Source organism: Manis javanica, chromosome X (assembly GCF_040802235.1).
Source record: "Manis javanica isolate MJ-LG chromosome X, MJ_LKY, whole genome shotgun sequence".
Classification (NCBI taxonomy): Eukaryota; Metazoa; Chordata; class Mammalia; order Pholidota; family Manidae; genus Manis; species Manis javanica.
This window is the reverse complement of record NC_133174.1, coordinates 109,629,065-109,643,301: the sequence shown is the minus strand read 5'-3', so window position 1 is coordinate 109,643,301 and position 14,237 is coordinate 109,629,065. Positions and strand designations below refer to the sequence as shown.

The following is a 14,237-nucleotide window of genomic DNA, read 5'->3' as shown; positions in this document are numbered from 1 at the left end:
TGTAAGGTAATTAAGTGATAAGATTTGTATTCTTAGACAAATCCTTCTATAGGTGGTGGAAAGGATGGATTTCAGGTGATAAACCTATTAAGAGATATTAGATGTTATCAGTGAAGAATAATGAGTACCTGATACAATGGCAGTAAAAATAAAAAGGATCATTTTATTATTTTCTAGTTTTAGCTCATAAAACAATGCTTGACAAATTGCTTTCTCTGGGTATAAAACTGTCCCTATGTCATCTACAGCATGATTATGCCCAAAGGAGTTTGGCTTTATATACTAAAGGTATGTGGAGGAAGTCTTATTCCTGTTTACTCAGAGTTTAGCTTATAAGAAGTAATAAGATGGAATGGAGATCTAGTTGTACAATGCTATTTTCAGCCTCAGGACTTCAACTATGGCACTTTTTAACATGACTGAGATTAAAAATAAGAGCCCTATGGATACCTTGCAGATAGGGCCCATATTTTAGGTCAAGAGTTTAATACAAAGCTTGCCAAATAGTAGGGGTACAGTAATTACTTTTTTCTTAATTAATGAATAAAAATTATAAACTTCTCTAATGGCTGTAGATAATTTATAGTTATAGTAACTGTATGCTATAGATTTTCTGGAGCAGTTCCAAGTGAAGTAGCCAAAGTTCAAAGCATCTTTGCAATTTTGCTCAGGACCCTTACATATCTGGGCCTACTTTCTGATTTTTACTCTTTGTCAATTACATTTCTGTGCACAGAATCAGAGCAAGAGTAACTTTTCCCCACATCTGTGGACAGAGGACCCACAGGTACATCTAAAAACAATCAAAATGTATACATGAGTTAATGTTGTGCAAGTATTTAATCTATACAAGGTAAATAAATAAGTGCCCTGAATCACCAGAACTACCCACTTAGCCCAATAGAATCCAATGATGATAAATCAAATTTAGAGTTAATAAATCTCAAGAAAGAAAAACTTGTGACTACCTCAAGATTTGTTGGGCAGGCACTGGGGTTGTTGTTGTTGTTGTTGTTGTTTTTTTGGTTGTTCTGGTTGTTTTTTACGACCTGCAAACCCTAAAAATGATTAATACTGGAGAAATAATAGGACAAGAGTAGAACATCTCTCTACAAGAGTAGAACATCATAAGTACTCTATGTTCATTTTCCTTCAGCCTAACATTTGATAATTCTTTTGAGTGGAATCAACTGAAGATAAATAAGAAAATGAATGCCTCTATTTTTGTCCTGAATAATCTTATTGTTCTTGAAAGCACAAAAACTATGATCATTTGTAATACCATCTCTAGGCAGCTCTAAATTAAGAAAAGGGAAACCATTCTGATTGGTATATATACATCCTGAAGGTTCATGTTTGGGGCCATCTGGAAAAACAGAAGGATGGGAGTTCAGGAGGAATCCACTGATGACATTTAAGTAATAGCAAAGTTATTTCTGAAACAACAGGATAACAGGGATGTGTTTCAGATCTGCAGAATAGACGGGTACATCTTGTAAAAACTCCTATATTTCCAGAATGAAGTGCATCAATTAATTGACTCAGTGAAGAGTTCACTTTTCTGAATACTGAGTGAAAGGAAAGGAGAGACACACAGCAGCAATTCACCGGAGAGTTCTGCTTTATTAGGGAAAGGTGCTGGGTTATATAGGAAGGGGCATAGGGTGATTGTGGTGTTACTTCTATGGGGCTGTTGGCTGTTGGCTAGGTGCTGGGATTGGGAGGGGGGCAAGAGGTGATTGGGCTTCAGGTGGCGCCGGCGGGAACCGAGGACCCCGAAGAGAAGCCGGAAGTTTGCCATCTTACTGGTGGGGACCCTTCATTCCCCCCTTTCTCCTCTATGGGTTTGTGGACGTTGCTTTCTCTCTGACTGCTTCTTGCTGAACAGGGGCGGAGAAGGGAGTGAGGGTTTGAGGATTGGGAGGAAAGGGTTGATAGGATTCCCCACAGTAAGGATGAGTAGATGTGGACTTCTTCAGGTTGGAAATCAATGAAGGTTCCCTGTAACCATAGGTCGAGGACCTGTTGATTCCAATGGTGCCAAGAGGATATGGGTGTCAGGAGCCAGGCGTCTACGGCCATTGTTTCCAGGAACAGTTTCTAGTGGAGAGAGAGGTCTATCTCAGCATGTGGTGAGGAGGTCACGTGAGGGTGAGGGATCTTCTGTGGCCAGAAGCTGGTAGTTCCTGAGTAAAAGCTGGTTGAAAGCTTGATTAGAGATTTTTCCGACTTGGGATTTGATGAACTTTATTATACAGGGTAATAAGAGACAGACGAAAAGAATGACTATTATGGGGCCTGCAATGGGCCAGACCCAGGTAAGGAGGGGGTTTGTTAGTATTGAAGAGAATGGGTTGGAATTGGAAGCAGAGTGGAAACTGGAGGCAAGGTCGGTGAGTTTGGTGATGTCAGTTTCTAAAATGCCGGATTCGTTGATGTAATAGCAGCACTCTTCCCGGAGGAAGACGCAGGTGCCGCCCTTCTCAGCTGTAAGCAGATCTAGGGCCCGCCGGTTTTGAAGGGTGACTTTAGCTAGTGAAGTGACTTGTCTTTGGAGAGAGGCTAGGGAATCGGCAGTGGATGTCAGGGCTCCCTCAAGTTTGGCGTCGAGATCTCTAACTGCCCATAGAGAGTGACCCAAGGCTCCTCCCGAAAACCCTGCCCCAATGGCTGAGGTGATCAAAGAGATACCGACCATGATGGGAAGGAAAGCAGCCCTTTTTGTGTGCGAGGGCAAGGGAGGTTGGAGCTAAAGGAATTCCGCCATGCTGTAAAGTGTAAGCTGTGGGATAAGGGTGATGAGAATGCAGGGTGTATCGGAGTTGAGAGGCAGTGAGCTGAAAAGTCTGCCATTACACCAAAAGAAGTGTCCCGGTTCTGTAAAAGTCTTAGAGCCGGAGGTAGGGGTGTAGATAGAGAGGCAGTGAAGTGCGCTGGAGGGGGGTGGAGTTGGGCCTACACAGTGGTGGATGGTGAGATTATCTGCGTATTCTGGTTCCCATAGGGGTATGTCTGCCAGGGGGTGGAGGGGTTGTCCTTCTGCATGGAAAGAGTAGTTGGAAATATTGAGGGGCACGGCGGCCAGCAGTGGGCACTGTAGTGATGCACACAAGAAACAATTGGCGGTGTTGAGGGTGTGGTTGAGAAAGATGGTGGTGTCTTGAATGAGCTGTAACCAAGAGTAGAAGGAATAAGAAGATGAAGAGGTGCCATCAAGAGTTTGGATAATGACTTTCTCAGAATGTCTGATATCTGATGCAACTTGAGAGATTTGGGAGCGAGAGGGAACATACTCTTGAGAGATATGAAGGGTACCGTGGGGGTCGAGGACCCCCCATAGTAAACTGAGGCTGTGACTCTGGCAGCCCATCGAGAGTCCCAGGGATCTGGGATTGATAAGGAGAATGAGCCGCTGGGATATTTCATGAAACGGTTGGAGGAGTAATACTGTGGGTACTGGAAGTCACCCATGTAGTGAATGGCGCAAGACCAGTAGGGACATCCCCCGTAGGTGTCTTGCCATTGCTTGCAATAGGCTTGTCTTTGGTCATAGAGGAAGCAGAGGCAGGGAGAATAAAGGTAGCTGTAAATGAATACTTCGGTGGAGGGAGGAAAGTGGAGGTACAAAGGCTCAGAGCAGCCTTTCAGAGGGCAGTCTGCTGTGGCAATGAGGGCAGTAACTTTTGTTTGATGCTGTGTGTAAGTCTGCCTGACTTTGAATCGCCATACAAAGGAGGCTGGGGTGGCGGGGAAGACAATAGGAATGAGGGAAAAAAGTGAGAAAGCAGTAAAGGAGGAAAAAGTCATGATTCGGGTATGGATGGCAAAGGGGGTGCACGGGAGATGCGGAGCTTCAAGGGATCAGAGGGATGAGGCGTGGTAGAGTAGACAGCGTCTTGGGCTGTATCCGAAGGACTCTGGATTGTGACTGATGGGTCTTGGGTGTCCAGAGAAGGTGGGTCTTGGGTATTTGGTTTCAACCTGGAGATATGAATCTAAGGGGTGACAGAGTTATCAGGCAGTGAGAGCTTGGCGGCCGAGGGGGTGTAGAGAATAACTGGGTGTGAACCTTCCCATTTCGGGGTGAGAGAGGGCCGATCTTCTGGTGGCTTATAAAACACTGGTTGGCTGGGCTGTAAGACAGGAGGATTTTGGGAGGTGGATGGATCAGGAAGGAGCCAATCCTGATATTTCCACAATTCAGTGCGGAGTAGAGAGAGTAGTGGAAGGGCTATATTGGGAGGAATTGGTCCTTTGTGGGAAGGGAGCCCCGGGGGTAGAATCAGGCGGCCGTACATGATCTCAAAGGGTGACAAGAAGGAAGGTTTCTTTGGGAGGGCTCGAATGCGGAGTAGAGCTAAGGCAAGTAAGCAAACCCAGTCAAGGTGTAGTTCTAGAGATAGTTTGGTCAGGATGTCTTTTAGAGTCCTATTGGCTCTTTCTACTTTTTCTGAAGCTTGTGGTTGATAAGGACAATGTAAATGCCAGGGGAGCGAGAGCGACTTGGAGAGGTTCTGGATAATTTGGGCAGTGAACTCAGGGCTGTTATCTGATTGGAGGGAAGTGGGCATCCCGAACCTAGGAAAGATCTGGGTGAGGAGGATAGAGGCAACCGCGGACGCTCATTTGTTAGTGGTGGGGAAAGCTTCGACCCATCCTGAAAATGTATCTACTAACACGAGTAGGTATCTGGTGCATCGTACAGGGGGCATGTTAGTGAAGTCTATTTGCCAATCTGCAGAGGGGACATTACCCCTTGCTTGATGAGCCAGGAAGGGTCGGGCTTTGAGGGTGGTATTAGGGTTAGTGCGTTGGCAGATGGTGCACTTGCAGGTGATTTGGTTAAGTAGGGTTTTGTCTTCAGGAGAGAGAGGGAAAAAAGATTGTAAAAAATGGATCAAGGATTGGGGGCTGGGATGGAACAGATCATGTAAGAGGAGGAAGAGAGACTCTTTGTCCTGGGAGCAGAGGGTGTCTTGTGATAAGGCTAAAACTGCAAGGGCAGACGGATTGTTGTCTGGTGTGTCTTCTGATAGGGCAACTGACCGGGCTACTGTGTCGGCTTTGTTGTTACCTCTTGCAATGGGGGAGTCATCCTTTTGATGTGATTTGCAGTGGACTATGCCTAGTCGGTGTGGGAGTTGTGAAGCCTCTATAAGTTTAGTAATTAAGGCTGAATTAGTTATGGAATTCCCTTTTGTGGTGAGGAGGCCTCGTTCTTTCCATACTGCCGCGTGGGACAAGAGAATGTGGAATACGTACTTGGAGTCAGTGTACAATGTGAGAGACGTGTCCTGGGCCAGAGTGCAAGCTCTGGTGGCTGCAATGAATTCAGCCTGCTGATTGGTTGTACCAGGGGGTAGGGCTTGTGCCTCAATGACATCTTCGAGGGACACTACTGCGTATCCTGAGTAGTGGGTGCCCTCATATTTAAAGGAGGACCCATCAGTAAACCAGATGAGGTCAGAGTGTGAGAGGGCTCCTTCAGAGATTGTGGAGTGGCATGGAAGGAAGTTGTGAAGGGCTTCTAGGCAATCATGCGAGGGAGTATGAGGAGAGTAGGGTAGAGGAAGAAGAGTGGCCGGATTCAGGGGCTGGCAGGGGAGGAAATAAATGTTTGGATTTTGGAGGAAAGAGGATAGTAAGGTCAGGAGTCTGGAGGGAGGGAGAGTCTGTAAACTTTTGTAGGTTAAGAGATCTTTTAGGTGATGGGGGGACAGAATGGTAAGGGGGCTCCGAATGTTAGTTTATGAGCTTCCTTCTGCAAGAGCTGTCCAGCGGCTAATGCCCATAGGCAGGGGGCCCATCCCCGAACTGTGGGGTCTAATTGCTTAGAGAGATAAGCTACTGGGGCAAAGGATGGGCCATAATATTGGCCTAGGACTCCTAGAGCTTGACTGGACCTCTCATGAATGTATAATGAGAAGGGTTTTGACAAATCAGGAAGGTGGAGACCTGGAGCTTCTACAAGGGCTTGACAGAGCTTAATGAAGGAGTGTCGGGGTGAGGAGGATAATGGTTTTTTAGGGGGGCGCTTGCTGATGTCATATAGGGGTCTTGCCAATGGGGAGAAGTTAGGGATCTACACTCTAAAATATCTAGCCAGGCCTAGAAAGGAAAGGATTTCTGTCTTGGTTTTGGGAACGGGCAGGTCAGAGAGGAACCATTTTCTGTCTAAGGTAATGGACTTTCTTTGTTGATAGAAGGAATCTGAGGTAAGTGACAGGAGGGGAAGAGATTTGAGCTTTGACGGGGGATACTCGGTAACTTCTGGAAGCTAGAAGGTTAAGTAGGGAGGCAGTGTCAAGTTGAGACTGTTCCCACGAGGGACTGCAGAGTAGAAGATTGTCCATGTATTATAATAAGGTGGACTTGGAGTGATCATGATGAAACTGTTTGAGGTCCTGACCTAGGACCTGTCTAAAAATATGGGGACTATCTCGGAAGCTTTGTGGCAAAACTGTCCAAGTGAGTTGTTCAGAATGTCTTGTGTATGGGTCTGTCCTGGTGAAGATGAAAAAATCTTGGGAGCAGGGGTCTAGAGGGATAGAAAAATGGGACTTTGAGATCTAGGACTGAGAAGTGGGATGCCAAGGCAGGTATCTGCGATAAAAGGCTGTATGGATTTGGAACTAAGGGATGGATAGGGACAACGGCTATGTTGATGAGGCGAAGGTCTTGGACAAGGTGGAAAGATCTGTTGGTTTTTTTAACAGCTAATATGGGGGTATTAAATGGGGAGTGAGTGGGTCTGAGGTAATTTTTGTTTAAGAGATCTTGAATGATGGGTTGGAGGCCTATGAGGGCTGAAGTGGTTAGGGGGTATTGGGCCTGACAGATATACTGAGAGGGGTCATGTAATTTAATAGAGGCAGGGGGACATAGGGCCACGGAGGGGCTTGTAATGTCCCAAACTTTGGGATTTACAGGGTGTATGAGGGCGGAACCGGAGCTTTCATTGGGTAGAGGGGGGTTGTCGGCTATGAGGGCCATCAGAAAGGGAGTACTGGGGGCTGTGGGAGTGGATATAGTTATGGAAACATGGAGGAGGGAAAGGATGTCTCGTCCTAGTAAAGGGATGGGACACTGGGGCATAACCAGGAAGGAGTGGGGGAAAGGTATGGGATTGTCTAGGATTGTGCATAAAAGGGGGGGTGTTTAATGGGAAAATCTGTTTACCTCCTACCCTGACTATAGGAGTAATGGCTGGCATGGTAGGGCCCCGGTATTCTCGCAAGACTGAGAAGGTGGCTTCTGTACCTAGGAGGAAGGAGATGGGGTGACCGTCTACTGTTAAAGTAACCCTGGGCTCCTGTTTGGTGAGGGAAATGGTCAGGCAAGAAGCCCCCAGGCCCCGTCAATCTTCTTCTGCCAGCACCACTACGGCGGGCTTAGGATTTGGGTTGTTCGTCCAGCCTCCCCTTCGGGTGGTTGGGCAATCAGACCCCCAGTGGCCCTTTTTGTGGCATCTGGGGCATGGGGTGGTAGGAGATATGGGGGAGGGGCACACCCTTGACCAATGTCCCTCTTTTTCGCACTTGAAACAAGCTCCTGGGGGGGGCTTGTTTGTAGAGGGGCGCCCAGGTTGTGGTTTTATCAGCTGGGCCAACATCTGGAAATTGGCCTGATCAGCCTTTTGTTTACGGCGTTCTTTCTCCTCCTCCCGGTTATGGAAGACTTTAAAGGCCACTGTTAGGATCTCAGTCTGTGGGGTAGCAGGGCCCTGTTCTAACTTTTTGAGTTTAGCTTTAATGTCGGGGTAGCTTTGAGCTAGGAAGTATGTCATAAGGACATGTCTTCCTTCAGGTGTTTCTGGGTCAGGCTGGTATACTGTAATAGGGCTTGAGTGAGTCTGTCTAAGAACTCGGAGGGGGTTTCGTCTCTCTTTTGAATTATGTCTTGGAGCTTTTGAAAATTGACTACTTTACGAGCTGCCTTTTTCAGACCTGCTATTAAGCAGGAGGCAAAAATATCTCGAGAGTGGAGACCCACAGCGGTGTTATAATCTCAGTGTGTGTCTTGTTCGGGGACAGCAGTGGAGCCAGAGGGATAGGTGGGGTCGGTCCTGTGGGTCTCGGTAGCATGCGTTTGGGCGAAGTCCCAAACTCGTCTACGTTCTTCAGGGAGGAGAGTATTGGCCAGGAGCATGAAAATGTCATGATGCGTGAGGCTGTAAGACTGGAGGGTCCATTGAAACTCCCTGATGTATGTCGTGAGATCAGTGGAAAAGGATCCTAGGCGTTTCTCTAGTTGGGCTAAATCTCCTAAGGAGAAAGGGACGTGAATGCGCACGATGCCTTTGGATCTTGCTACCTCCTGGAGGGGGGCGATAATTTTGGGAGGCTCTCGGGACTGAGTCTGAGGGAGACTGAAGGGTTCTGCCTCAGTCTGTGGGGGAGTGACGCGGTCTAGCCGCGCCTAGTCGAGCAGGTCTTGAAGTATGGAAGGGGGGCAAAGAAAATAAAGAAAGATAAACTCGGACCCACGTGTTGCCAGCTAGCAGCCCAGCTGCTTGCCTCTGCTGCTCTAGTTGGGCTTGAACTCATGACTCTGAGGTTAAGAGTCTCATGCTCTACTAACTGAGCTACAGCAGGGCTCTAGTTAATTGCTTATGGAATGCATAAACAGAATGTTCTTTGTTCTCCATTCCTGCCACATCTGCAAGTGGGGGAAGGGCATAGCTAGAAGCAGGGGCAGTGTTTCTACACAACTTCAAGGTCTCTATTTTCAGAGTGAGGAGTCTTGGCTCATCTTCGAGGACAAGATATGTTTTTGTGGACAGATAACTTCTAAGGACTGCACCGGTTGTTCTCTAGCTTGTGCTTTCTCATGCTGCGTTCAGACATGGGGGAAGGTGCTTTCCCATTCTCCCTACAAACATGTGAGAAGACAAAGGTGGTCCTTAACAGGGGAGAAACAGGTGATGAGGGCAAAGACGGAGGAGGCCCCCGGGACCTAGTTAAAGGGGGGGCTGAAAGGCTCAGGCTTAATCTGCGGGGATGAAGGCGGAGGAGGTGAGATGGGGGAGGAGATGGTGGGGGAGGAAGGGAGAAGGGCTGTTGTAGGAGAAAAAGGGGAAGGGAGTGAACGGGAGGCTTCTGTGGGAGCGGGCGGGGGGAGTAGGAGGCGGAAAGCTCTGATATAGGGAATCTCCTTCCATTTTTTCAGGCGCTGGCAGTAGTTAAAGAGATTCCGAGTGATGTTAGGATCAAGAGTTCCCCCTGCAGGCCATTGGTTGTTATTGTCTAGGGGGTATGTCGGCCAATCTTGGGAGCAATATTTATGGAGAAGTTTTGGTTTTATATCAGGCTTCAGGGAGAGGATAGCCAGATGCTTAAGCAGGCATTCAAGAGGTGAACTTTCAGGGAGGGATGAGGAGGCTCCCATGGCTAAAGGACAGAGAAGGAGACAAACAGGGGAAGACGAATGGAGATCTTCGGACTGGAAGCAGACCGCAAGGAGACAAAGGCCGTCCCCAATGATCCTTGGTGGTCTGCGGAAACTCGTACACGAGTTGGAATTTCTTAGGAAGTGTGGGTCGTCACCCAGACTTCCCTAAGAAGGCAGTTTGCCGGAGTCACGAGTTTTTGGCAGACAGAACAGATTTCGGCGGATGGAACAGAAGGAGGTGGGGGGGGGAAGGGAGCGTTCTCATCTGCAAAGGAGTCACCTCGTTTATGACTGTTGGAGGGGGGCCTGAGGGTCTGCCGCAGCCGTGAAGGCCTGAGGCAGGGATTTATGACTGTCGGAGGAGGGGCCTGAGGGTCCGCCGCAGCCATGAAGGCTTGAGGCGGGGAGAGTTCCCTCCTCGTCCCCGAGCATCAGGGCCTTGCCGGACGATCACGGTCAATGGCACTGCGATAGCTCGGAGAAGAGTGGCCCACTCCAGGGAAATTTTGCTTAAAAAGTTTAAGGCCTGAGGCGGGGGTTTATGGCTTTTGGAGGAGGGGCCTGAGGGTCCGCCGCAGCCATGAAGGCCTGAGGCGGGGAGCGTTCCCTCCTCGTCCCCGAGCGTCAGGGCCTTGCCGGACGATCACGGTCAATGGCACTGCGATAGCTCGGGGAAGAGTGGCCCACTCCGGGGGGAAAACTTACCTAAAGGCCAGAGAGGAGTGGTGAGTGTGATGAGCCAGCACCGGAAAAAGAGGACGAGGGCAAGCTGCTGCTGGTGTCGGAGGGAAGACGGGGCCCAGTTGGGGTGTCCCGTCTCTCGGGTTTTGGCACCAATGAAAGGAAAGGAGCGACACACAGCAGCAATTCACCGGAGAGTTCCGCTTTATTAGGGAAAGGTGCTGGGTTATATAGGAAGGGGCATAGGATGATTGTGGTGCTACTTCTACGGGGCTGTTGGCTGTTGGCTAGGTGCTGGGATTGGGAGGGGGGCAAGAGGTGATTGGGCTTCAGGTGGCGCTGGCGGGAACCGAGGACCCCGAAGAGAAGCTGGAAGTTTGCCATCTTACTGGTGGGGACCCTTCACTGAGACTTACCATTTTCTGTTGCTCTAACTGACCCATTCCCATTTTTACTCAACCGGTATATTAATAAAACAATGTACTTTGTGGTCTCACTTTCGTGGGCTTTTCACTGACATGTTGATATGACTTTCAATATATTTTTTTATTATGCAACCTGAACACACCTTTGGTTCCTTTATGTTGAGTTCAAGCTGAATGGAAAGACTTCAACTGTCTGAATGTAGATTCCCAGAAAAACCTTTGTCAGTAGAGGTTATAAAGGTAAATTTAATCTTAATGTATACTTGGAGCAGAGAGGGAGTGAGCAACTTTACATATGAAAGATGAGAGGAACTCAGAAGGAAAGAAAGAGACAGAGAAGGAAGGAGGGAGAGAGGGAGAAAAAAAGGGAAGGAATGAAGGGAGGAAGGGAAGAAGGAAGGGAAAGAAAGAAGAAGAGCTGTTAGAACAGTCAGGGGAGAAAAGAAGGCACTGACTATAAAACCGCAGGGTTGTGGCTGTCTGTGGCAGGAGGATACAATTGTCAGTGACGAGGATTTCGCCACAGGAGGCAAATTACTTCTTGTAGATTCTGAAAATTACACGGTACTTACAGAACACTGAACATATTCCCGGTTACAAGTACTTAAGTATGCAATTTGGTACTTCCTAGGGAAAGTTTTGCATTACATAAATTTGTGTCTCAGAGCCTTCTCCCGTTCTGGGTGCAGGCTGAAGAGCCGAGTGGGAGGTGACATAGCTTTTACATCAATCATTATGCAAATCTGCCTCAGGCTTTGCCTCAGGTTTAAAATATTCTCAAGTCTGTAAAAATTATCATAGCTGGGGAAGAAATGTTTTGTCTAAATAAATGCTCTTCCTCTCAAATCAATCTGCATTCTCCATTAATGACATGCTTTATACCAAAGTCAAAGGAGGCAAAATGGGTGAGTGGTGATTTAAATGATGGGTTTTAAGTATATTTCCTTTAGTAACAGAGCTAAAAGAAACCCTAGTCTTACAAAGATACAGAACTTGAGACAACTTCTCCAAGAACTCACCTTGAATTAGTGACAGATGAGACTAAACCCCATGTCTTTTGCTCAGATGACAGTGCAATCCAAGAGCTGCCTCTGTAAAACTGCAAAGGAAAGGAGGCTTTCAGCTGTTACCAAACAGCTTACATTCTCTCCCTCCTATTTACCTGTTTCTCTACCCTAATACATCACCCTTACCACCTGCCCCTAGATCTTGTCATATCCTAAGCAAACATTTACCTTTTTTGTGAACTCTAACTCCATTCTCCAGCCCACACTGATCACAGAGTTCCACCTCTGACTCTCAGCATTAACACTTAAGTTTTAATTTTTATGTAAGTTTATGCCTTTAATCATGTAGTACTTTAGAATATTCTTGATTATTTCATGGGGTCTATATTGTCCCTTGAATTTAATTGTGAGCTCTTTAAGGACAGGCCATGTTTCCTGCTTGCTTAATAACAACTTCCAATCCTTTGCCAGCCACTCACACACAAGCTTCCACGGAACACACAATTGATATATCTTGTTGTTATAACCAGAGTTTTAAGTGAATCAAAGGCATTTTCAAACACATTTTTAAAATGTGTTGTTTTCCTCTTTGTACATTCCTCTATTTTTCAAATTCTATACAATGACTCTGCATTACCTTTTAAGTAGAAAATTATATACCATTAAAAAAACTGAGGGGCCCACATTTTGTTTTCTTTAATGATTCCTTTCTTCACAGCTCCAGTTAGCACCTCTATTCTGATGCCTCCTAAAACTATAACTCTCCCTGGACTTTTCACCGAAGCCACATACATATTTATATCTTACTGCTCATGATCTATAGGTCTCACTTCAAATTTTGTCTTAAATCTATCCCATTGTAGTGTTTATTCCATCACCCAGCAAACATTTATCAAGCCTTGGGAAGTGACAGGGACAGATGTACATTGGAAGTGAAACAGCTTCAAGGTTACCCATAAAACTTAGTGAGGAAAGATGCAGAACAAAAAGATAAGCCAATCAATAGATCTGTGATTTCTGACTGAGAAGAGTAAATTACAGATTCTTATTTAGAGTTGACAGCCAAAGGGGATGTGAAAAAATTTCAAACCTTTCTATTTTCTATTTCTATTTTTAGGTCCAGAGAAGATAAGTTACTTTCCCAACATTACACTGCTGAGCCTAGTCTTGAATGGAGGCTTTGGCTCTCAGACTAATGCTGTTTTGCCTGTACATTATCCTGTACCCATACATTTAGATGGTGGCTCATCATCTCAAATAAGACATCCCTTAACAAGCGTTAAGCGAGAAACAAGACATTCCAGGATGTGTTCTAGGTTCAAGGGAAAAAGTAGTGAAAACATAATCAACAACATCAAAAACAACAAATACAATCCCAAATTGGAAGACAAGATTTAAAAAATATGCATTTTCCTTTACATGCCATTATAGCTTCATCCCGAATCTGAAACGTAGTATTTTCATTTACTGTTCAGTTACAGATGTTTTCTTATTTCCATTATGACTACTTATTTGAACCACAAATTGAATAGAACTTTTTTCATTTTTTAAATGTATGGTGGTTACTCTCTTATTATTAATTACCAATTTTATCACATAGTAATCAGCAAAAGTGGGCTATATATCTTATTTTTAGACTTGCTTTGTGATCTGTTCATGGTCAATATCTGTGTTTTATATATATATGTACATATATACATAAAATCTGTGTTACATTAATATATGATGGGTGCAGCTATATTTCTCCAGATAAAGTTTGTTAATTATGTTTTTCATCTTTTATATCCTTACTTGTGTTTTGTCTGCATAATCTATCAACTTCTGGGGGAAGATCTGTGCTAAAATTCTCTGGTATAATTATGGATTTATTTTCTTTTGTAATTCTCTCCATTTTTCCACTATTTTTTAAGCCCAAATGAGTACAGCAGCCTGTTAGATTCTTCTGTAACTTGCCTTTCCTCATATAACCTTTAATTTCCTGAAATGCAAATTTTAGCACATTGTTCTTATGCACAGAACTCATTAATGCCACATTTGGCATTGCATCAATCTTGAATACTTTTTCATGATTTCCATATTTGGGATCTACCCTCTATCACCAGTCCTATTTCCACCAATTCCTCATCATGAAATTGCTACCTGAATTGTTCTCTCACACCAGTCTCATTTCTACCTCCATGATGTTCTTACACTGAGGACTATCCTTCCTCCTAACATTTATTTATCTAATCTGTACCTATTCTTAAGGACATTTCTTCCACAAAGCCTTCCTATTCTCCCAAACCTGTACTTGTGACCCCTTTCTCAGACATCCAGTGAACTACGGGTCTAAAGGGCATTTGACGGTTTTGTGTTTTTTCATTAGACTGGAAAAATCTATGAGGGAGGAACTGCATCTTATATATTACAAAGTATAGCAGAGCATATAATAGGAATTTAATCCATATATGTTGCTTAAGATTTTTATTGGCACTGTATGTAAATGGAAATACTGATTTGCTAAGTTGAATGGAAACCAAGACTGAAGACGCATTAAAAACTTGGCATGGTAGCCTAGTTTGGTGTAACTATAAAAACCCTGTTATTCTTATTTTCAGGGGATAAATTTTTTCTTATTATTGGTGTATTAATTCCTATTTTTTTGACCAAGAAAATGAAAGGATTTACCATTCTAATAAAAGAAGCTGAAAAGAGAACAGCAAAGCAATCCTACTTGCTAAGCCATAGGTGAATC

The 14,237-nt window shown here is 45.3% G+C and overlaps 1 long non-coding RNA gene across 1 annotated transcript in view; it reads right to left on the bottom strand.

Annotated features, from left to right (window-relative positions):
- Nucleotides 1-1,652: 1,652 nt before the first annotated feature.
- LOC108399869 (uncharacterized) overlaps nucleotides 1,653-14,237 on the bottom strand; it is a 52,294-nt gene continuing 39,709 nt past the window's right edge. Inside the window, exons 4-5 of the long non-coding RNA XR_001853748.3 lie at nucleotides 11,516-11,595; nucleotides 1,653-2,100 (exon numbers count right to left, since the gene is read on the bottom strand). This is a non-coding gene — a long non-coding RNA (uncharacterized lncRNA). The remainder of the gene's footprint in view (nucleotides 2,101-11,515; nucleotides 11,596-14,237) is intronic.